The 26,090-nt window shown below is 41.3% G+C and overlaps 1 protein-coding gene across 1 annotated transcript in view; it reads right to left on the bottom strand.

The window, feature by feature from the left end:
• The window catches only part of sema4c (sema domain, immunoglobulin domain (Ig), transmembrane domain (TM) and short cytoplasmic domain, (semaphorin) 4C), a 94,740-nt gene that overhangs the window by 51,686 nt on the left and 16,964 nt on the right, over positions 1-26,090 (bottom strand). Inside the window, exon 2 of the mRNA XM_067602997.1 lies at positions 12,745-12,872. The gene's annotated coding sequence lies outside the window, so the exon portion shown is untranslated. The remainder of the gene's footprint in view (positions 1-12,744; positions 12,873-26,090) is intronic.

Consider the following 26,090-nt stretch of genomic DNA (forward strand, 5'->3'; position numbering starts at 1 on the left):
ATGAATAATTTATAGCATTTTTAAAATAAAAAACAGCTCAAACCCACCACCAGTATGGCTCATAAGCAATGGTGGAAGTTGTGGTTCTTACCTATTCATTACATTCAAAATTGTACTTTGTCAGTTATACTGTTATATAGGCTGTTATACTACATAATGATTATTACTGATGCACTGAAGTGTACATATCAATTTAATATTGAAGGATATGCATTTGGATGGTTTAATCTGTAACAATGCATCATATTTTATAATGTATACATTTTGAATTTTAAATCTTAATCTGCAACGAAACTAGTAACAGCTGTCAACTATAAAGTGAAATATTTCCTTTGTAGAAGTATTAAGTGGCATAAATAAAGTACAAGTGCCTCGAAAAAGTACTACAGTACAGGGACTAGAGTAAATGTACCACATTCCACCACCTTCTTTAATATAACATTGTAATATTAGCTCACTTAGCCAACACAGTTGGCAGTAAACAAGCTAGCAGGCTACCTCACTAGCAGTAGTTATAGCTTTGAGAGCATGTAACTGTACAAACCATTTGGAAACCACCAAATGTATATTCTTCAGTTCACCACAGTTTGATTTATTTAGCTGTTTTAACAGTATATAGCAGATGGATTCTATATCGTGCCAATATAGAAAATGGAGTCATTCACCAAAGGACAATAACAATCAAGTGAAAACAAATTAGCTAGGTAGTATTGTTTTCCACACAGTGTTGTTGACTGCTTCTCTGAACTTGATGTCATTCTGCTACTAAAACTGCACATTGAATCTTCAAGCCACAACTTCTGGGAACTTTATGAACGCCGAGGGAAACAGCTATTCAGTGTATGATGTAGGCTATTTTTCTTTTTCTTTCTATCAAACCGACTATTATGATCCCTCGCTGTGTCATAAAAAGCGAGATTGAGCCTCGGTCTACCCTGATGACCAAATTAACTCTCTTGCTCTGTCTCTCACCACAGCCTCTTTAAGGTCCGGTGGTGTCACATAACTCTGCAGGCGGTATCAAATCATCTTTTAGCTGCTGGTGTTGTTGAGCCTGGTTTAGCTAATGAGCTAAGACATGGCAGCCTAATAATATCAGTCAGCACTCCACAATAGAGAGCTCATTAAAACATACAGAGAAATAGGCCACATGTTCTGATTAGGTTGCTGAGCTCCTGTGTGTGTTTTGGCTGTCGATTTGTGTCGTGTGTATTTGAGCCTGAGTGCGTGTTTGCATGTGTGTTTCTTGTTGTAGTGTATTTGGAAGTAAGAAGAGTCCCTGTAGGGAGAAGCAAAGCAGGATTGTTTCTTCGAAGTGAGTGAATGCCAGGGAAAAGGGAAAAAAAAAGGAAAAGAAGAAGAACGTTTTCAACCCGTATCTGTCTGTCCTCCTTTCTTTCTATCCTCTTTTTTCCACTGTCCTCTTACTGCCCTTCATTTTCTCCATGTCTTCTTTCCTGGCAGCCTTTTCCTTCCCTTCCTCCCATATTACCACACACACACACACACACAAACACACACACACACACACACACACACACACACACATTGACCTCTGGTGCAGTCCCAGCTGATTGCTAGTCCTTCCAGGCATTGTTTGACTTTTAACCCCGACCTCTGACCTTTTCTGTGGGTAACAGAGAGCCAGGGCGCATCACCCACTGCCCTCCTCCCCGACTATCACGCTGGGACAGACTTAATGTCCATTAACCCGTAACTGCCCCCCCCCTACACATACACACACACACACACACAGACGGATGGACTAAAGGACAGCCCCCACCCTTCATCTCCTCTCTCGCCTCCCTGCAAAACAAACACACCAGCTACCGTCAGCTCTCTTCCTTCCTTCCTTCCTGCTACCCCGTCCCCTACCGCCCCTCCACCTTTTATTGCTCCTGTAGCATTTAAAAACACACACAAATACAGACAAGTGCAAACTCTCACACTCACAAGTCTTTTTCACTGAAATGGAACAAGCTAGAATCAAACGATTTCACACCTCGTGGACGGAGGGATGAGAGCCGCTCGAGGACTTTTATGCCGCGTTCCCCTTACTTTGTAATCATCATAGTGGAAAGATGGAGCAGCACTGGTGCATGAATGGTTGGACACATATTTTCAATACTGGATCGTTTGAAATATTCAAAAGAGGAGCTTTCTGACAGAATAATAGTCTTGTCAAAGTAGAAAAGCCTCTGAAACAGCATTAAAAGCATCATGGGACACTGAGTCTCAGTGGTGAGAGCAAGACTAATAATGCTCTATGGATTTTGAGGTGAAATTACTAGTAGTGGCCTAAGTACTAGTCATTTTAATGATAATTATAAAACATCACAATTCAAGAAATAGTCAAAATTTGAATTCCAAGTGCAATTCGTTATGACCAAATACAAACCAATGACATTCCCCTGGTCCACTGTGTTCAGTGCTAATTAGCAAATGTTAACATGCTAACACACTAAACTAAGATGGTGAACAGGGTAAACATCATACGTTATACACTATATTATTATATCAACATGTTAGCATTGTCATTGTGAGCATGTTAGCATGCTAATGTTAACATTTATCAGCCTCAGAGTTGCTGGCATGGCTATAGACTCATTTTGTTTCAAGAATTTTTTGAAAATCTCAAATGGCACTCAGTTTGAGAAATGTGTTGAAAAAAGTCAATTTTTTTTAATTTTTTAATTTTTTTACAGGAAACAGGTTCAAATTATCTCATCGCACTGGCAGGTTTTTCCACTTGTTTTAAAAAAGACTTTAAAAGATGTACTTGATAAGATATGCTAATATGAGTTCATTGCACCATGATGATACTCACTACCTGTGATCAGGGAGGAATCTCCATCATACAGACAGTGGATATCACAATACTGAAAAAGAAAAATGTGGGTCCTATAGTTTCATTGTAGCACAGCTTTTTGAACTTTACTTTCAGAAAGGTCTTTAAAGATAAATTGCTCAAAACATGATCTTTTCTTCACACAGAAAGATTCATTGCCAAATGATAATTTGTGACCTGAGTTCACATGGTTTCATTTTTGTGATTCAAATGCAGTCTGAAGGGTTCAAAATGTTATCTGAGAGTCTCTGAGCCCATCACAGAGCCTTGGGAGAAGATGTATCATATGATAATTTCACCAATTTAGATGAATTTTTTACAGCTGAAACGTTTTGATCAGAGATCAGCCTTTAAAAACACGGAGGTCCCTCAAAAACAGCTTTAGTGATTTGAATCTGAGCTCGCACACTCTAAGTTGCTCTGTATGACAGCTCTAACTAAATGCCTGGAATATAAATGTAAAAATATACAATGGCTCTAGTTGTGGCAATGCATCAAAGAAGAGACTTCAAGGTTCTGGGTTCAAGTCCAGAGCAAAACGGCTATGAAATCGGAGTGAAAAAATATCATGTTACAGAGCTCCCTGCAAAATTGATGACTTGTGGGATGTGAAGTGAGGGAAGTCAACATGGACTTGAGCATTTTTTTTTGCTATTTCTTCTCAAGTATTCATACAATGTTGCAGGGCCATGCGTGCAACAGTGCTGAAAAAACTCAGCTCTACATTTCACTGAGAAGCTTTTTCCTATACATTGACAAGAAAGATGAAGGCAACAGAGCTAATGCACTGCTTTTATTCACAGTGTGGCGCTAATGGAGCAGATATGGACACACCATTGACAGTGAAAAACACACACACACACACACACACACACACGCACACACACACACACACACCCACCCACACCATGCACAATCAGCATCTGAGAGTCTTTGTACAAAGACACAGGTGGACACTTACATCAGGTAGAGTGTGTGTGTGTTTGTGTATGAGGGTCTCCATGGTTTGAATACATGGCTTAAAGGCAATATCAAGCCTGAGTGGGTCTGCATCTAAGCGATAGCATTAATTAGCATATCTGTGAATATAGGTGTGAACAAACGTGTTGAGTGTCCATGCTGACCAGCCAACATTAAAGAGCTGCATGTGTGTGTTTATGGCTGTGTGTGCTGGCAGACTGTGCAGTGTGTTTGTGTTGAGCTGGCACAGACGAAAGACTGATAATCAAAGAGGGGTTTGATCAGCTGCATGCAGTGTGTGCGTGTCTATGAATGTAGGAGATGATTGCAGAAGAGTGTGTGATCATGCTTGCCGTAGCATCCTTCTGAAACATCCAACACCATATTAAACATTTTCTGAAAAAATGTTTGAAATCCCCCTTTAAAACTGCTCAGTATGTGAGCCACCCATCAATTTTCACGCACCTGGGCACATTTCCTATATTTGCATACAATTAATGATTTGCTAACCACAGCCGGGGCATCAAGCAATTCAAATGCATCAAGTAAATGTCACTGACTTTCCTTTCACATGATGATTGAAATTCACTTCCCATCCTAATTACCTCAAATTGAAGCGGAACTGAGCACCGCATTTGACTTTAAGCAACCTATTTCTACTTGATGGAAGTGTCCACAAAAAAATAAAAAATCTCTCATGGGAGCTTGCAGTGTAACATCTTAGCCTCCCTCACCGCTGCCTCCCACCAGCACCCTGCTCTTTCATGTCCCTCCCCTGGGAGATTCTGCAGGCCTTCAAATCTCCATCTTCCCTCCTTTCATCCCTGCTGTAGCTCCTGCTCGCTCACCCTCGCTCTCTCTACACCCCCTCACCCCCCTGCTGCCCCCACCGCCCCCCTGCCGCCACCTTGTCCGTGTCATGGTCGGCTGGGCAGGCGTGGTTGGCTTATAATTCTTTGATCGGCGCTCTGATCTCTTCCATCATTGCCAGGGGCTCCAGCTGATTACAGATGAAATGGATCTGATTTGGACTCTGACTGTGGGCCAAACACCTGCTCAGACCTGGGGAAGTGATAGAAGAGGAGGTGCAGGCAAGATGAAACCGGGGAGACTGACGTCCAGCTAATCGGACAGCGAGACCATCTGTGCTTTTGGTCTGTTGCGGTGGACGCAGGCCTGATGGAAGCTGATCTTATTCAGAACATTTGGGGAGTGAAGGAGATATGGAGATATTTCACAGCTATAAGTAGAAAGCTGCAACAATAGCTGAACCCTGATTTGACTTGTATGAGGTTTTGGTGCAAATATCAGGAATAGTGTTCTTGGCCCTAAAATTATTTTATTATTGGACTAAGAAGTTTGACAAGTTAGAAAATCTTCTAAATGACAATTAAAGCCCCACAAATATATATTATATATAACAATGGGCCAAATGGCTACATGTAATTTGAAAAAGGTCACTCATTATGACGCACAATGATCACAAGACTGCAGTTCACTAAAGGCTCTACAGGGATTTTAGTGTCTTTCAGCTCATTGTATCTCAATCTCACCATTCTTTATCAATCTCAATGCCAACTGCAGCAGGCAGCTGCTTTCAGAAATTAAATCTCTGTGCCATGGTACACAGATAAAGACACTGTATGCTACCTGCTAAGCACTAAACGGCAGGCAGACAAAGTTAGCAATAAGCTGGTGAACATAGTGATGCTAAAGAACCAGATACTTCCTCAGGAGTTGGTAAAAACCAGAACAGAGCAAAGAGGTAACTGGATATTGGACTTACATTCATCAGGGCAACAGACACACAACTACAAATGAATGCTAATGTTGTTCTGTGTCTGCTGAGTGAGTAAATAGGCAACTGTTCACTAAAGACTTTTTATTTATCCGTATTGTATTCATAGCTTTTTGCACTGCCCTGCAGACCCTCCAAACTGATATCCCTCCACTTGAGGGATATCAGTCTGAATCTATGAATCAGTCTATGAATCCCTTTGCTTTACTAGTTTTAGTTTGACTAGAGAGTTTTTAGTGTTCATAGATGGTCTTAATCATAGGATCTGAACCCTGTGCCCTGGAGGTCCACGGTTTTAATTCCAACCAATCACTGCTGCAATTAATTTCACTCAGTGTGTCACCCACGTCTGTCTGATTGAAAGTGCTAATCAGTGAAATGAGCAGACGTGGTCAGGAGTTCCTTATAGATGTCTTGCTTCAGAAAGTTTTCATCTTACATTATTTATTAAGCTAATAGGGCTTGATAATATAATCAAAACTCTATATCACAATACATTTTCAGTAGCGCCTGACCTACACTGGATTTCTGAGGCTATACTATACTATACTATACTATACTATACTATACTATACTATACTATACTATACAATACTATACCATACATAACATTTTTCATATGGATCCTTTAAATTAGGTTATTAACTTTGCCCAAGATCTTTGCTGAGCAGAACATTTTACAGTTGAAAAATAAACTTGTCAGTGGACAAACATTGTAATGGTGACATGGTTCCTAAATTACCTCAAAAACAACAACAAAAACACTGCATCAGCCTGCCAATTTTTTGACTGGGCACTAATTTTCCTTTTTTGCGGTGCCGTGAGAAATTCACAATGATGTACTTTCATATCCAGTTATTCTCTAACTTTACTGGTATACATATAATATTTGTGTTAATACAGTATTTCATATTTTAAAGAATATAGTATAGCATAAATGTGTAAAAATCCCATTCAAAACTTGCATGGCCAAGAATTCAGCTTTCTCCAGCAGAAATCTAGCTACGTTACATTAACCAGGTTCCTCTTAATCCCTCATCCTGATTGTGGAAACCAGGTGTCTCACTTTCATGACATTTACGAAATGTGATTACGGCAGAAAGCCAACAATAACCAGGCTACTTATGTGCAAGCAGACACATTGTCTGTGTTTTCCACTCTCTCAATCTCTCCATCTGGCTCTCCTTCTCCTTTTTCTCTGGTCGACCTTGTGCTGTCAGCGTGGCGTATGTTGTTCACGATGATCACACATGAGTGCAGTGAGAGGTGGTAAAACCCATGTGCACTCTCCCCTGCCTCGACCTGCCTGCCCTGTGTGCAGGCCCAGGGGATGCCGGGATACTGCTTGGACCTGCCATCAATGCACATTATAAGTGCGTGTGTGCTAGTCCATGATCACCGCGTAGTCACAGGTCGATCAGCCTTGCTCAAGGCAACGGACTGATTTATGAACCACAGGGTAACACACACAGACACAAATTCAATCAGACTGCTCACATATATGGACTGCATACACACATGAAACTATGAGTATATGTAAACGCACATGTACTGTACACACAAAACATGAAAATAATGCTTTGTCACATGTCATATGAACTCTCAAATCATCTTCAAAATCACCACTCACATATGTTGCAACCTGCTCCTCACACACCAGCGCACTAATCAAATCACTCTGGCAAACATGCTCGTTTCCCCCGCCGGCCAGATTCAGACAAACAAAAAAGCTGACAAACTTTCTCTGTTGTATTTCAAAGCTCATTAAAAAGTATTCACCGCTGAACGATTTAGCGCTATAATCAGCTCTGAATAATAGAAACGGTTGTATTGACACCTTCAGGCGCCCGACGTACTGTCTCATTTCGGAACAACAACCGCTGGGCGTGTGAATGCAAAACACTAAGACACACACACACACTATCTGCCTCTCGCTTCAGTTTCTCTCTCTGCCTCCCTGTCCCTGAAACACTCCCAGTGTATTCTGGCTTGGGGAGACCGCCTACTATGCTCCTAGGGGGGCTAATTGTCCTGTAATACTCTTTCACTTTCCCTCCCACTCTCTCTGTCCTCTCCCTCTTCTCGATTTTGTTCTTTGAGTGTTTCTTTCTGTAAGAGTTCAGGAGTTCACACTGAGCCCAGAGCCCTGGATCCCAGTGAGGTGCCATGGGGCAGAAAGGTTACACCTAGCTGGACTCCTATAGAAACAGCCCACACACACCTCAATGGCAGGCAGGTGGGGAGGGAGGCTGATAGAGAGACGAATAGAATGATAAAGCCGATAGGAGAAAACATGACTGAGGATTCAGGGACCTTAAATGCAGTTTTTATATATTGTATTTCTTTATGCTGTTCAAACATACATGACCACAACCTATCTGTAGCACTGGATGGACCATATAGACGCTATCTGCCTGCATCAATGCTGAATACTGCAATCTTGCTGCTGCACCACTTCCTGCTTTCAGCACATTTAATTCTACCTCTCCAGCCGCCTCCCGTATTAGCATTTAGATGTATCGGAATTCATAATGTTTCTCTCAGTACGTGTTCATGTTCATTAGATGTTGTGTATCTCAGGCTCTGCTGTGGTGTTCATGAGCTCAGACACAGTCAGCTAGTTCAGATTTGTTCCAAAACATCACTCAGTAATTGGTTAAAAAGTGACTGAATTGCTTCTGATCAGGATCATCATTCATGACTTGGTTCTTACTTTCTCAATTTTGGTCATCATGGTATCGTTAATGATAATGCTGTGTTCATTAAGTTAATAGCTGAGATCTGGGAACACAGCGACATCACTATAAAGAGCTCTGACGAGGAAAGAAACCTGAGCAGTCAGACAATCAGACATGTCTGAAATAAAGGTTAGCCAAACATATTTGGAAGACAAAACAAAATTCAGATTTATCTCCAAATAAATGTCTAAATAAAAGTATTTCTGAACCTTTTTTGCTTTGTGACTCCTTAAAATAAACCAATGTTTTCTTTCGACCCCTCATCACCCGTAGTATCTCTACTGGTGGAGGGAAATTCAACCAAAAAGACAATTTCTTCTATTTTTCAAGACCAAAAAAGTTAAATGATCCAGTAAGTCACAAAAAAGCCAATGTTAGAGGAAAGTCTAAAATGATTTTTTTCCGGTTTCCTTTCTTAATGACCAGATCTATCTCACAACCCCCATGTTGGGAGCTACTGGTTTACATAATCTGGGAAATGCCTAGCCTTGTTGTGTGTCATCAATTGTGTTTCTTATTGTATCAAATGTAGAAATTATTCATAGAAATCATCCTTCAAGTGTCATCTATCTAACTCCCTGTTGGTTAAAGAAAGAAATTGAGAAATTGTGTTGTCTTACTATCGTAATAAAACTGATCTCTGTATTACCTTCAATCATCGCTGTGAATGTCACTTTTATTCTTTGACTTTCCCATTTTACTTTTTATACATAAGCCATTCAAACTGCTGAAAGGCGAGCAAAAACTGTAAAGGAAAATAAAGAGAGACACTTTCCTCTGACTCAACGAATACTGACAATGAAGGTGCCCTTGAGCAAGGCACTTAACCCAGCAAGAGTCGATGTACTCAGCAACTGAGAGAAGTCTGGAGACAATGAAAGAGTTGAGTTTCTGCTACTGGGCAGCTCCCAGCGGCCAAAATTAGCAGACTGTGGTTGTACTGGTCAGCTCCCAGGAATGAATGTGCATTACTGTAAAAATGCAAAGCAGGACTTTTCAGAAAAAAATTCTGTGCATACTCAGCAGAAGCAAATCCTTCCCTGGATGAATAAATGCATAAAAAAAATCTGCCAATGACAGCTATCGGATCAGTTAGCGAAATCAACGTTAATCAGTTAAAAATGCACCTGGCAGACATACAGTGCAGATAGATATTTGTAGAAAGCAAGAGGGGAAAGAGAAGATGAGAAGTGAAAGGTGAGAAGAGTAAGAAAGGAGTGGTGGGCCTCGATGCTCTAACGCAGGGTCTATTAGATCCTGATTGGACCCATTAGGAGGGAAAGGCGATACGCGAACTGCGAGCAGCGCTCCTCCAGGCCCGGCTCTACATTAACTACTGTCTGCTCTCTACTTTGTTGAACACTCGGGCTGATCGATAGCAAAAAAGGGGGGAAGGAGAGGAGGGAAGGAGGTGGTTGAGGCGAGGAGGAGAGAAAAGAGGTCCAGGTTTACGGGAAGATAAGCTGGGATCGATAAAGAGACAAGGACTGCTGCTACGCGGACAGGGAGGATGGAGGAATGCAAGATGCGGCAGGTTCACACTCGTTCACCTCATCAAACCTGACAGAGGGGAACCTTGTGTGTGTGTGTGTGTTGGGTTAGCATCATCTCTTGCTTGTTTGTGTATATGTGTATGTCACTATACTTATAAGTAGCAGCAGGGGCTTCTTGCATTTTTACTTTAACAATGGAAATATAAATTCACCCCAAAACACTTGAGTAGGTGGCTCACATGGTCAGTTCAACATTACATCTCCACAGCAGTAATTCCATCGATACAACAACACACGGCATTCACTTATTCACTTTCTTGCAAAAAGAAAGCGAAGAGGAGAAAAAGTTTATTTCTCAAACTATCCCTTTAACCAAAAAGCTGATCTCATTCAACCGATAAATTCCAATCTCTTCTTTGCCATTCTTTGTTTGGAGTTAAGCTACCTTCAATAAAAATCAACACTTCCTGCTGACGCTTCAAATTAAAAGCCTAGGAGAGGGAGGGATTATGCCCTTCAATCCTCTAGAGGGCTTTTAATGTGAAGCACTGTTGCAGAAAGCGGTGACAGTGGCTTGACAGCAATCGAAAAAAACAAAAACAAAGTGGAAACAACAGCAAAAAATTAGTGGATGAAAACAGAATTCTGTCAGGGAGTCTCAGAGCAACAGCACGGCCAGTATGACAAAATGATGTTGTTGTACTGATGGAATTAGTGCTGTGGAAATATAAGCATGGAGGAAGTGCTGAGTGTGTATTACCAGCAAACAGCATCAACAGCAATAACAGGAGTGGATCAGAAAACAGGGAAATGTCTTACTAAAATATATAAAGGCCAGTAAACATATACCTGTTTCAAATAAAGGCTCACTTCATTGCAACAGAGGTAAATAAAGACCTCTGCAACTATTTGAGAATACACAGCAGTAGAAATGTGCAGGAATCTGTGCATGAGCTCTGCAGTTCTGGTATTATGATTGGGTCGGTATGAGGCATGCATATAAGTGCAGCACATTTATCTGTGCGTACCTGACACCTGTCATGCTGCTTTGATGTACATTACCTCCACCTCCATCTTTCTTGCACCTCCCCATCCCCCTCCCCCTCCCACCTTCCTTCCCCAAGCTCTCGGTGTCAAAAAGCTATTCATGATCTGCAACCAATATCCTCACAGAGATAAACACACACTGTGATAGACACAGACAGAGAGAGAGAGAAAGAGAAATCCAGAATTATTACAGAGAACAAGGGATAAGCGCATTGTGACGAGAGAGAGAGAAACACACACTCTCTTGTGGGAAAAATATGGATTGAGGAATAGAGAAATGTTGCCTGAGGCTGTTTTTTCACACCTCTGTGTTGATGTGTGTGAATGTGCGTGCGCGCTGCTTGGTCGTTGTTGTCATCACGGTGTATGAGTGTGTGTGTGTTTTAAGTGCATCCCTCTTCTGCCTAAGTGTCGCAGTATTCTGTGATGGCAAGTTGAGGATACAAATTACTTTTTTTATAGGAGGCAATTTACTCAAGTCTGCTGGAGCTCCCAGTCACTCGATCATGCAGACAACTGATCGAAAATGAGGGAGCCCTTCATCGCAAACAGGAGATGGCCACCTACTAACACACATCCACATATAGTGACATCCACTGTTCTACTATGACAGGTACATAGGTTTGGTGTCAAAAGTGAAGGGGAAACAATAAAGTGTTGGTTATGGATTATAACCACAGTTTCTCTGAGTATAATCTAAGAGCTGGGGTCCTGACTTGATTGTTAAAAAATCTACACTTACTGTATATTAATATTGGTAATCCAAAAAAAAAAAAAAAAAAAATTGAATTGTTTTACTATTATCCTATAACCCTACTTCAAACCACATCTAGGTTTCTTGAGACCTGGTATGGTGCCTGCCAGAAAATGATGTATTTGCACTGCCTCATATTTTACTGCTGTTCACCTGTACTGTCCTTTCAAATTCTAAAATCAAATATAGATTAAATGTCATCGTAATTTAAAGCATGGTATCTACAAAAGAAGGCAAGGGGCACTCACTCATTGATTTTACACATAAAGGCCAGTCTACTTCTCATGAGGAGCTGTAAAGACAGTTCCATAATGTTTTGAGTGGAACTGGTGTGAGCTTTCCAAAGTCTTGAGAAAATGACCCTGATGATGTCATCTCTGACTGGCTCGAGATTTAAATTTTTCAACAGAAAGTCTATGTTACAGATTGGATGTGAGGAGTTCGAAAAAAAGTGGGCATTTACCAGGCAGGAAGAATATAGAATATAGGAAGATGCTATCGAATTGCATTATGGGACATGTAGGATCAAACATTTTCGAAGCTTGACCCATGCTATGGATTAAAAGTCTGGATATCTTGGCCTCTGCTGCTTCGATTTTGACTGCTCTTCTTCTAAATCTGTCTTTCATGACTTCCACCAATAACCTTCAGCATCTTCCCTAACAAATGGTTTTAAAATCTAAAACCCAATATCCAACCGGACTCAATATTTTTCTTTCATTTTCCCTTTTCTTTTTCTGTGCTTCGTTGTTATCTCATGGCTCATGCATCCCTCTCCATTTTCTCTTTGTCTTGCTCTAGAATAATTTCTTTCCGGGAGTACCTGAAAATGCCTGTAATTTCCACGTCCTGTTTTGACAACTGCCGCCCTCCCTCCCTCCCCCTCCTGCACCATTTTCCTTTTCATCCTCATATTCACTTTCTTATTTGTTTTGATTCTTTGTTCATTTTACATGCACCCCCATTCCTCTTCCTTTCTTTCCTCTGTTCTTCTTTCAGATTCACTATGCCAGTTGTGCTGTTTGCAAAGGAAGGTTTCGGAGGCGGCAGAAAAGATGCTGCTGTGTTTTTCTTCTCCACCCTTTGTTCTGTTTTTACTTTCTTACTTGTTTTTCTTCTCCTCCCCCGTGCGTCTGTGTGCTTTCTTCTTAATCTCCCTTTCAGTTTTTTTTGCTTCCGTCTTCTTCGTGAATGTTGAATAGAGACACTCGACTCAGATGAAGGTCACATTGGGCTAAAGGAGAAGACGACAAGAAAAGAGGGGTGATGAGTGACAAGGGTGAAAGTTTGTGTGTTTGCATGCATGTACAGTATGTCCATGTGAGATTGGCAAGGCTGCATAAATCAATTTAATGTTCCTCTCAGAGATGACAATTCCAAACAAATAAGTACACACAAATACAAACAGCTGTGCTATTCATATGTGCACAAGGCCAAATATGTATCCACACACACTCCAAACATGCTAAAATGTACAAATATACAAACAAGGAAAAGGGGAAAAAATGCAAGCTTAGCAAGCAATCTTGTTAGCTTAGTTGCTAACGCGACACTAAGTTCACACAGTTTTTTCAAACGATATATTTGTTACATACAGCAGCTGTCTGAAAGCTATTCCACATTTATGGAACAGTTTATAGTCTGCTACAGTAAGGTTAAATAAAAGTAGATGATGCAAAAAAGCTAGTAGTTTCCTCCATTTTGAACTCTTTAGTTCTCTGTTCCCTCAAAGATTAGCACTAAGACAACGGACCAAATTCACGTATCAAAGTTCACCAAGATTGAACTTACACAAACTTTGACACATGATAGCAGTGATTTAATAGGAATTATTTAATTTTGCCACAAAAGTTGCCATTTTAATTACTTGACTGGGCGTCAATACCACATAAAACCCATTCGCACATACAAAGCCACATGTATCAGGAACACACCTGAACCCTCGAGGCTCACAGACATTGGATCCCAGGGTTCACACTGCAGATCACATAACTAACTGCCAAATCCCAGCCAGTATGTGTGTGTGTGTGTGTGTGTGTATGTATTTGTGTGTGTGTGCAGAGGCCAGGATTCATGTCAACATCAATGGCTCACTAATCACAATGAGAGCGCTGAGGGCCAAGCAGATACTGTCAGTAACATATGGGCCGGCTAGTGTTACACAGAGGGAGCATATAAAGGAAGCCTCTGACACCATCATAGTTCATTCACTGCTGTCAATAAACTAAACTCTGGAAACTCAGCTACACTCTGTGCTCACTGCACTGCACTTTATCGAGTGGAAAAGCTGTGATGTTCATTAGACTTTATTGATTCAAACACAAGAGAAAGACTCAAATTGTTCGCAGACCCTTGGCATAACTCTCACAACAATGAACACTGGAAATCTCTGAAAAACATTTTTAATTTAAAAAATCTTAGTAAATAAATGAGTTATTTTATGAAAAAAAATCATTACATTACCCACACCCCTGTCTGATATTTCCCATATGACATGCCTTTCAACCCACAGACTGGTAAAATCCTCTTCTGATCGTTGCAAGAAAACAAAATGCAAGATACATAAAAATCTGCAATTCTATTTGATGGCAGGTCCTCCAAAATCAAGTTAGATTAATTAAATGTGCTGGAAAGTGAATTTAAACTTAATCAGGAGCCTCGTGGCTATGGGTAACTCACCATATGAATGTGTGTGTGTGTGTTAACTGCTTCTGGTAGAGCGTTTAACCCTTCAGTGAATGTCTCCACCTGGGACCGCAGAAGCTTTAACAGCAGCAGAATAATTTTAAAGGCTGTTAGGAAAAAATCTCTCCTAAATAAAATATACTGTTGCTACTGAGGCCACTGGCTGGGTTACCTAAAGGGCTGCATGAACTGAAACACACACACACACACACACACACACACACACACACACACACACGGCTATGTGACAGCACAGCAGCACTCTGGCCATCTCTGGTGGATTTTTCCTAAATAAGTAAGTCATCCAGACCTCAGCTTTCCACTGGCTTCATCCAGGAGAACACAGCAGCCAAAACCCTGCAAGGCTCCACACAAACACACACACACAGACACACACACACACACACAGACACACACACACACACACACACACACACACACACACACACACACACAAATATGCATGCGTCCATGCACATCCAAACGAATGCACACCCATATACTCTTCAAGCACACATACAGGCAGATACACATGAGGGATTCCAAAAAGGAGGAAGAGGGTCAGAATGGGGGTGTGTGTGTGTGTGTGTGTGTGTGGGGGGGGGGGGGGTCTGGTTAAAAAGCAGGATTTCAAGAACACACACACGCATGTGCGCGCACACACACACACATCCACCCACTTACACATACACTTCCAGCTGCTGGCTGCCTGTGTGTTTGACAGGCAGCACAGTGAGTGGCTGTGTGGAAGCCAGCCAGCCGCTTGTGAATCAGCAATGACTAACAGTTTAAACCTGCACTTTCTGAGCTAATCGCCTGCATGCTTATTGTAAATGTATGTGTGTGTGTAAGTGGGTGGATGTGTTGTGAATGCATGTGTGTGAGCATGGCTGAGTTTGTTTCCCTGCCTGAATGTGTGTTGATATGTATGCCTGCATGCTGCCACTATATGAGCCTTGCCTATCAGGCTCGATTGTGACAGCCCGGGCCTTTAATTGCTTTGCACCAAATTTGACATTGTCTAAGCTGACAGCACCCTGATGAGAGGGTTAAAGTGGAGCGACGATCTACCCGTCACTTCCTCCAATCGGCCTCGGCAAGAGCACAACTCCGTGCTCTGTTTGATCACCGTACAAGACAACGCAATGGGATGCTAATCACTAGCCTTGACCGTGTGCCAAAGTGTGTGGGTCTGCGTCAATGTGCATGCGCATAAGTGTGCATGCGTGTGCCAGTAATGGCAGCTCTAATCAGCGGCAGGATTGGAAGAGGCACGTGGCAATAAAGCCCAACAAAATGCCTGCCAGTCCTTATTAGAGCTGAGCACTCTCCGAAAACCTGGTTGATGACACACACATATCTGCACACACACTCCATCTTGGTGGACATCTGGCCAAGGTCAGAGCTAGATCTGAGCAATGAACGCCAACTGCCAACCCCCCCCTTCCCGTCACCCCATCCCAACCACCGCTAACACCTGCACCCCTTTCAAAAACCAAAAAAAGATTGAGCCGCATAGGCTGACTTTACAGACTTTTTCCTCCTGAGTGATTTAGTCATAAACTTTGACCCCTCTAAGTGCAGCCCATTACTCGCAGGTTGTGATTTACAAGCTAAAATTAGAGGCGGCCGCCATTTACTGAGCCCATTATGAGTGCCAAGGCACGACAGAGTCAATTCCCACTGAGATCCCTCATGAGAGTCATCAATCCATACTCAAGTGAAGGATCGATTATTCAGTGTACCATAGAAATGACTGATATACAGCTGACGGTGTAGCATTTGTCTTCTTCATGCTTTGCCCTGTATGTGAAATATTGTGTCTGCACTGTGTTACTATCACTGTTACAGGGTTTAAGAGATGTATGGCTTTGGGGATCAATATTGTCATTTTAACAGTTCTGGCTAATGTCATTCTGTACCCTTAAAATTTTGAATTTGATCATTTGGTACCACTTTTACAAGTAGTACCAAATGGCTTTATTAATGTTAATTTATTCATTACTAAGGTTTTTTTAGATAATTAATAAGAGGAACTTTTGGGCTGACAGCTTGTGGAAAATCCATTTGAGAAATTGGACCATATGACCACTTCTTACCTTCTGCAATAGGGCTGCAGATGATCTGTACCAAAATCAATTTATTGATAACTTATTTAACATTTATTATAGGATTATATTTTAGATTCTATTGGACTATCACCAATTCTCACAAACTGGAAACCCAAAATGTTTTCTTATTATGGCTTATAACTGATCTATAGGGCATTAGTAAATTATTTATTACCATCAATAAAGGCATTAGTTACAACTTTGTAGCCCTTTAAAAAAATGTACGTTATTAGTAAGTGGTATTGATACTTTTTATGAGATCTTGTTTCTCTGGGACATTAAAACTCTCAGAATAAAAACATTTAAAAGTGAATTATTGACTAAAAGGAGGTGCTTGTAAGTTATTGAAAGCTTTTCATTTCTTTATGATATCTATTTGTCACAAAAAGAAAATGGAGAGTGGTTGCAGAGATGAAAGGTGAACTTTCTGCTATTTTCATGAGTGCCCTTACATTACCAGTACCACAGGAAAATATACGCTTTGCCAGCTCCAAACTTCGTAACTGCAGCCCACAGCACAGATGCTATCAAAGCCTCTGGCACTGCAGTCGGTCAGAACGCATCAACCGAGCTTCTGGCAGTGAGAACGAGCAGTTTGAAGCCCTATTGTCTCTGCACCATGACCAACAAAACAAAACAAAAAAACAAAAAACCTCCACATTTGTTGGTGTTGACAGATAAAGTGATTGCAATTTTGATTTTTTCAGTGAAGTGGGACCTTTCCACTATCATCCACTCATTTCCTGTGTGAAGTGCAGAGCCTGCGTTGGCGGTTTTGGCAACTGATATTGGTTTGAGCTGAGCGAGCTGTGATTATTATTCTCACTGTGCCAGAGCTCTCAGGAGCCACGGTGGACACGAAATACAGAGCAGCACCTGGTGTGCGAACTAAACCGGTGAAGACACACATACACACAGCAGAGGAAGAAAAATGCTCACAGTTGTTGATATATCTGCAACATATGCACACGTGCTTAATATCACAGGCATAGAATCCACAGGGTTAAAAGGTTTCTTCATGTTTTGAAAGTTAAGAGATTAAATCACTCCATGAGGGCAGAGAGTCCATTCAACTGAATTAATACCTTGGTTTATAATACTACAAGCATATAAGTGTATGTTTTGAGGTGTATGAGTAAAAGAAAGCTCTGTAAAATGAGGGCAGTATGAGCCTGGTTTGGGAGGTCTCTGTGTGCATGCATGCATGTGTGTGTGTGCTGTATGAGACATCTGTTTACTTAAGTGGGAGGATGTGATAGTAAAGCACTGGCTTGGGCCCTGGCCTTTTCATAACAAGGCCTGGGGCAATGAGGAGATTCATCCCAATATTTGTCTCATAAAGGAATAGAGTCAAACAAATCCCTCCTGCAGAGGTGATCCCTCATAAAACCTGCAACATTCCAGTGCCTTTTGCTGGACCACTTTTACTATCTGCTTTTCTCATTACACACACATTTTGTGGTTCTCTAACTCACAAGTCAAGTTTCCATCAATGAAGTGGAATGGGAGATAAAAGCAACTAAGCAAGTAAACTGATTATCTCAAAATCAATGATGCTTAGCCAATCTGAAATTAATCAAATAGTGTATGCTGTGACTGGTAACTTGTTTTACCAACAGTAACCTGTCCTAGCAAGTTTCGTTAAAACTGCACTAATCAATATTATTATACTAAAAATAGATTTAATGACTATGTGTAATGTGAAAGGTGTCATTCATATGTACAAACTCATCAAACTGTGCTTTTCCCCTTTAACTATATGAAGCGTTTTAGCTTTTTTTTTTTTTGCAGATTTTTTAGCTAAGCTGTTTTGGTTCAGTTTCAAAAACCCACTGTATGCCATATGCCCAGAATGTAGTGATGATATGCAAAATGTCAGCTTCCCCCAAGTGGCCAAAAAATCAATTAATTCTGCTTTAAAGTATAGTCTTGGAGTCTGAGGTACTGTTTCCTTTAACTGAAATAGAAATTTCAGTTGTTAAATTCAACTGTAGATAAGAGTATAGTATAGTAAGAGTATAACATTTTAACTTTTGTAATGAAAAACGGAGATTCAACCCTTTTTATCTATTGATGGGTAAAGAGTAAATATTTATTTTGCAAGAAATATTTGAAATGTTGGTTGTTATGTTTTTGTATGTCTGGTACTTAAAGTCATTTATGTTTCTTTTGTAAAGATATGTTGATACACTGATGAAATGTAGAGACCAGAAACAACTTTAGATACACACCAATGAAGGCAAGATAGCTGAAAACACCTGGATGCTAAAGTGCTATATAACGGGGAAGAATTCTGCAACCTTTGACGGAATTTGTGAGAGATGGAAGAACAGAAAAAAAAGATCCATCTTGTTTTTCCTCTGACTTTTATCCTCAATTATCCGTTCATCATTAAATACCTGCACAAATACGCACACTTTGCTTCAGTTTTTATTCAACATCTGTGTTTTATAACCTTCACACAAGATACAGAAAAAAACATCTTTATTTTCAGACATGAATGGGCATCAGTGAGAAAAGAGGCATCCACATTAATAGTATTCTTGGAAATCTTGTTCTTTTCTGCTTGTAATTTCACATCATTGTTCCTGACATCACATGTGACTACTGTCCATAGAAGACAAACTGCTATGACTCAAGTGTCACCCTGAAGGAGAGCCTGAACCATTACCTGGGAGTAAGCAGCATTTCAGATCTTGCAAGGGCCCTTAAGAACAATGGCGCCCAAAGGTGAATAAGATTATCCTGGTGAACACGCAGCATCTCCGCATACTCTGTTATTTTATACACTCATTCAAGGTCAAAGCGAGTGTGATTTTTCTTCTTCTCTTGTGGAATAACCAGAGGCGGGGATATCCTGTTTCATTAGCTTTCCTCTCACTGCTGTTGCTGTCTGTCCAACAAAATGTAACTGGCTGAGAGTCGGAGCTGCAGCTGAAATAGCAAATGGCCAGGAAAACCAACATGGGTGCAGGATTATTGACAGAGAGGAAGGTTTAGAGTAATATATGTGAGCGTGGATCAATTCATGAATCCACTCCTGAGTGTGTGTTAATGTGCGTGTGTTCGAACGTGCACCACATGCATAATCCCACTGGGTGTTATGTGTTTGTGAAGCCTAATTTGTGCACGTGTGCATACTTGCATCTGCCCTGCACGTGTGTGTGTGTGTGTGTGTGTGTAGAGGTGACAGTAATGGTGTGTGCTCTGTGCATTATCTCATTTTGTGGCTCTCCCAGGCTGCAGGAGGACCTGTCCCTAATGGCCTCTGTGTTCATTGTGGCGGGGCAGACAGAGGGCAAAATGAGGGCTGCCCTCCCCCTCCATGGTAACTGCCGGGCCTCTGGGGGTCCATTGCTTAGTTGGCTGTCCCACTCAGGGTCCAGCTCCAGCCCTCCGGGGCGGTTACAGAGGGGAGGTAGACACCTAAACAAATGAGATCACCTCCTACTACTGACAATGTCTACCTCACCTACTGTAACCTGACTTCACATGCAGCTATCAACCTTGACTAACTTTGCTTTGCTTTCCTGAATCAATGATTAAAAGGTCAGTTCACCCTAAATAAAACATGAATGTTATTCTGTTTGAGGTACTCACAGCAATTAAAAAATAACAGAAACAGACAAGACCAGCGAATAAACAGCCAACAGTTTTTATGGGGACTATTTCTTCAGTAAAAAGTAGTTCCAATGACTCATCCAGCGTATCAGGGGCTATTTTTTTTAAAGGAATAGTTAGACGTTTTTGGAAATATACTTATTTTCTTCCTTCCTGAAAGTTAGTTGAGAAGATTGACACCACTCTCATATTTCTCAATTAAATATGAAGCTACAGCCAGCAGCCATTTAGCTTAGCACAGCACAAAGACAGGATGTAGCTTTGCATCTAACTCGAGGCAAAATGTCGATTTATTCCTTTAAGTAGATTTTATTGAGTGCTGTGAGCATGGCAAACTAAATTCCATTCATCTCCTGAGGTGAAGGCAGAAATCCCAGGATCTGATAACTCCTAATCTCAAAATCTCATTATCTGAAAGAGAATGAGAATGACTTTTTGTAATTTGAGTGAACTGCCCCTTTAACTATTAACCAAGCCATACCAGTCAACTTATGGCGAGTGACGGAGACAGACAGCCGGAGTGATGACAGGCAGTGATGCCCTGCACTTTGAAGGAAATTACTCATCTTTCTATTCTTGTGAGGACATCTGTTCTTCCTAACACACACAGCAGGTGACTGACGTCTGCACACACGCACACAGTGGACTCAACCTGTTTAGCTCGACATAATGAAGCACATAATCACATCCTCAGACGCTGAGACATAAAGGAGTTATATCAAGAAGGATTATCCCTGTTACAACCACCCACCCACCCACATGCACACACACGGATGAGCTTCCATGCACGCAAAGACAGCAAAGACGCATTACGAGTCCACGCAAACAAGAAAGCAACAACCTCAGACTGTTGCCACAAAATGACATTGGAGGAAAGAGAAGAAAGGAGAATGAACTTAAATTTATGTATGAATACATGCAATCGGTCTCCTTCTCAAAACAACAATTATTTGACTAGATCAGGGAGTCACAAAGAGAGAAAAAAAGAAAGAAAGGAAGAAAGAAACACCCTCTGAGCAGCTCGGGCTGAGGTCATCTTTATTAATAAACCCTCTGACAACAAACACACTCACATCAAGGCTCTTGCCCTCCACACTCCCTCCCTTCCTTAGCTCCTTGAGAAATGGCAATTGCCAGACAGACACAGTGGGGGTGTGGGGTGTGGTGTCTGTAACCACACACACACACACACACACATATACACATACACACACAGTACAGCATGGCCTAGAGACAACGTGTCAGTGATCTGTCAGAGGGTAACAGTGCGGAGCAGGTGTGTGAGTGTGTTTTGGGGAGAAGCAAAAGAGAGGAAGGCCAGACAGACAGGAAGTTTGCCCTGCACACACGCACAGACACACACTAAGAAACATGCCCCGGCTCATTTGTTCCTACTGACAGGAGAGGAGAGGGATGGTTCTCTACAAGATGTGCCTAAGGGGGGAGGACAGGTGTGTCGGAGAGAGAGAGTCGGAGGAAGAGAAGCAGGGAAAGAGAACTCAAATTTGCATCAAAGCTTAAGAATGTGTGTCTGCTTTGTTTGTTGGCTTTAATTTATCTACTTACTGTATGTATGTTTCCTTCGCAGAACGTGTGTGCATGTGATGTTTGCTGTAGTGAGAGGTGACGGTACCTGTGCTCAGTGGGGCTTTTGATGGAACATTAGAGCCTGACCTTGGATCACTGTAGACAGCCTTGTGACATGCTGAAGTGCCCTTGAGCAATCTAAACTCACACTTGATCATTCATTGTAAGCAACTCTGTGTAACAGCATCAGGGCAGGTGGATTTTCTTATGTTTGCAAGCAGGTGTTCAGACAAAAAACAGCACTCCATTAAAACAACGCAAAGGGCTGTGATTTTGATTCTGTGTTGCTACCAGAAAAGTTGATGCGATGAAATATGATCAAGGACGGACTGAGTAATCCATCTATTAGTTTCAAGTCTTATCAGATGTCAAAACACTGCACAGAGGTTTATAGTATTATGGGACAGGATTTTAGCACTATGGAAAGACAGCTGATAGCAAAATAACTGTAGAATAACACCTTTCATGTTACAAAGTAACCTACCATGACTGTGTGTCAGCACATATATGATTGACTAGAGTAGACTAACACGGTTACTTTGCTTTGTAGCCAAAGTTGAGCCATCCATCCATCCATCCATCTATCCATCCATCCATCTTTTTCTGCTCATCCATGTCCACGTGGTAGAAACAGACAACAGCACTGCAAGAGCTTTCTTATTTGTTTGAATGACATTGCTCTGTGTTGGCATCACTGCTGTGCTGGGCTCCAGCAAAAAAATGCATGGTCATCTGGCAAAAAAGGTGCACCTGGCTCAACTTTTGCTGGACCCCAATGCAATGTCATCTGGCAAGGCCCTGCACTGGCCAATCACATACTTGCAAGGGCGCATTCCTGGGGGATTACTTTGTATTTCTACTGTCTACCCGGCAATTGTTGCAACAAAAGATAAAATGATTGCTGCTTTGACAACTTTCCAGCGTAACAAATTCTTGTTTTGTAATGTCATAAACTGCTGTGCAGTGTTTTAGTGTCTTGATAAGGTTTAAAACCAAAACGTAACGGCGACCAAGCAAGATAGTCCAGACTTCATTCTCCCTAGCCATGTCCTCCAGCTCTTCCTGGTAGGTGCCAAATTGTTCAAGATGGAATACATAATCCCTCCCATGTGTTGTGGTTCTGGCCAGAGTCTTTACTCAGTTGGACGTGCCTGGAAAACCCCCAGAAGGAAGCGTCTTGGGGTCATCCTAATCAGGTGCCTGAACAGCCTCAATTGGATCCTTTAAATGCAAAGGACCAGCTCCTACAGTTGATTCAAGCCTCACACCCTATACCTAAAGATCAATTTATACTTTTAATATGACATCTGTGTGACCAGGAGGGTCTGTGTGATAAAAATGTTGTCATCTGCCCATGTCAACAAGGGTCCATGTGGACAGTCTGTGTACAGCCTAACATTTATGACCACGTACATGCCAACAAACAGTATAAACAGAACCTTGTGAATTCATTTAAATGTCTGGCCCTTACAGGTTAGCCCAGTCATGAGGGAAGGAATATAGATCGACTAGTAAATCAAGAGCTTGCCCTTCATGCCGAGATTCATCTTTATCACACGCTGGTTTAGCCAGGCTCAATGTTTTTGCCGGAGCCCTCTGCACCCAGACCCCCACTGTGCCAAAGCAGTGGCCTCATGCAGTGCTAATGCTGGTCTGAAAACAGCCTGAGTCAGATCCTGTTTAATGAAATCTTTGGCTAATATAATCCTTTTTTTGCTTGGATGTTGTGTAGTTCATGTTTGGACTTCTGTAAGTGGCACTCTTCCTTTTACAGCCACAGTGGCTGTCACTATTATGCTAAACAAGATGTATTTTCTAGTTATTCCAAACAGACTGCTGTCTCTGCTGCCAAATACAAGACACATCACTTCCCATGATGCTACTTGTTCCAGAGGATTCTTCACGGGAATGACTTACATAACACCGAGTGTTTACAACAGCCAAGACCGGGTAAAACAAATAAAAGCTTTATGTATTGAATATATGTTTAATTGCTAGTGTGTTGTATGAGTTTGCAGTAGTGAGAGGTAAAGGGTACATAAGATCATCACATTAATGCATCCCACCATGAAACAAAGTTTTCCCTGTTATATGCTGTAAGTTACAGTATATATTATATGATATACGCTCTGTGACAAGATAAATTATAAGTCATGCCAGATCTTCAAGGGAGCTCAGGATCAGAACATGTGACACAGTTGAACCTCAGCGGATTGCTCAGTAAATGCAGAACAGCTGGTAAATTTCACCATTTGCTTTGGTTAGGCTGCATTTAACATTTGGTTAAAAAGCAATTTCTTTTTCCACCTCAACGAAGCTGTTTTATGGTATTTGTGCTTCTTTTGGATGCCATGGAGTGAAGAGATGGCAAAGACAGCAAGGGTACTAGCACAAACGTTGCCAGCTGGGTTTGAGCACACTGTGCTGTTGGTGTGAGTTGTGCAGCTCAAACCTCTGAAGCCGTGGGACATCCCAAAACACTATTTCTACATTGTGGGCCCTTTTTCTAGTGCATCTTCACAGCAAAAAGAACTAGAAAGTCCTTGTGATCTTGAGAAAGACTATAATTACTATTGAACCTTATGCTTGCATGTGCACTTACATGTATATATAGATGTAAATAGAGGTGAGGAGATGGCAGGCATTTATAGTCAGCTCACTGTTATGCAGCTCACTAAATTGTAAACAACTGGCAGCTCAGACTGTGACCAACAAGGATTATATCACCTCGTCATGAGATCACACCGGGCCTGTAGCCAATTGCTCGGTGTGCTTTAAACTGTCAGGACTGGCTGAGACAAGATGAAACTCTCCACTCAAACTCTCGGCTTACTTACATTTTATCCATTTCCAATGTGAGCCTAACTGGAATCAATGGTGCGGTAATGGACAGTGAGAAACCATGTTAAAGTGTAATGCTACCTGTTAAATGCACCTTTGGTTGCTGGCCGTTCGATGCGGGTAGAATGCTTGCCTTACAATTAGTAAGGATAAATTCCCTCTCTCATGTAGGAATGGGAATGAAATTTAAAGTTTTATTTGTTTTTTTAAAAGTTGATATCTCTGGAGTAAAGTTGCAGATTGTCAGCATGTGTAGAAATCTTACTGTTATAATAATGTATGTGTTCCCTGCATAGCTTATTCTTGTCATGGTGGAAAACTCTCTGAAGTTGCTATTACACTATCATGTGACATCCAGTAAAAACCATACAAACTAAATTCTTTAAGGTGGGTTAGCAGCTGGTTAAGGCCAGTTTCACTGCAGAGTTTTACAGGCTGACAGCCCAGAAGTTGTTCCTTACTTCACCTACACTGCAATCATAGATGGAGACCCAATAAAAATCAGCTTAATAATATTCTAACCAAAACATAAAAATCAGCTTTGAGAACCTGTAATTTATACATACAATCTGTCATTGCATGCAGCTTCATCACTGGGTAGCTTTTTCAACTTTCCATCAACCATCACAAATTGCAGACTGTTTTAAATAACATCAACATCAACAAACCTGCCTCCAAATAAATGCAAAGCTCAGTGGTGGCTGACACATGCTGTCAGCCCTTGAATCAAAAACTCAGCAGTCAGTTTGAGATGGAAAAATGTCTTCGGTCTGGTAAATGGAAGCCACATCTGCACATTACCAAAACCAGTGGTGGGCTGACTGTTTAGACAGACTGGCAGCATGCAAATACAAATTGGGATGTTTAAAAAGGATGTGTCAAATCCAAGACACATCTATCATTCTTTTCTATTGCATTATATGAAAATTAGGACACATACTGAGACATTTAAAGGAAAATCCCAAAATCCTTTAATTTACAAAGCAAAAGTCGCCGAGGATAATTGCAAAAGTAAACCCTTTAAAACCGACCACGGCACCGTTTTTAACAGTTATTAAAAAACCTCATTAAAAAAGCGTACTCAACTCCACAACAGCGCCAGAAAGAGTGAAAGAGCTCTTCTCTGGCCCTTTAAATCAAGGTTGGAGGAAAGAACTAGGCCATTTTGTTTCTGCAATGGAAAAACAAAAGTGGCAGGGTGTCTGGGTGGCAAACAGGGAGGGGGGAAAATGTCAGCGGTACAAAGAAATCAAATAAAGACTGACAATAAATGAAGTGCAGAGGAGGCCTGTGGTCACTGAGCAGAAGTCAGAGAGCTGCTGACGACGACAATCACACACTCTGCGTCTGTCTTTTTTATCTGCAGTATTTTGCCGCTTTCCTATTCTTGTCTGCATCACACTCACTTTTTCTGATTCTCTTTCATCATCACAGACACTTCTCAAGCTTCCATGCGCTCTATATGAGTTTTCTCTACTCATTCATTTATCTCAGGTTCCATTTTCCCTTTTTCTCAGTTCTATCTGGAAAATTGTGACTTTCTCTCTTTTTTGAGTCTGATGGACTTGGCCTTCTAGCTTTTCACTTCTCCAGTCTATTTAGCTGCC

The sequence above is a fragment of the Thunnus thynnus genome, chromosome 2 (assembly GCF_963924715.1).
Source record: "Thunnus thynnus chromosome 2, fThuThy2.1, whole genome shotgun sequence".
Lineage (NCBI taxonomy): Eukaryota > Metazoa > Chordata > Actinopteri > Scombriformes > Scombridae > Thunnus > Thunnus thynnus.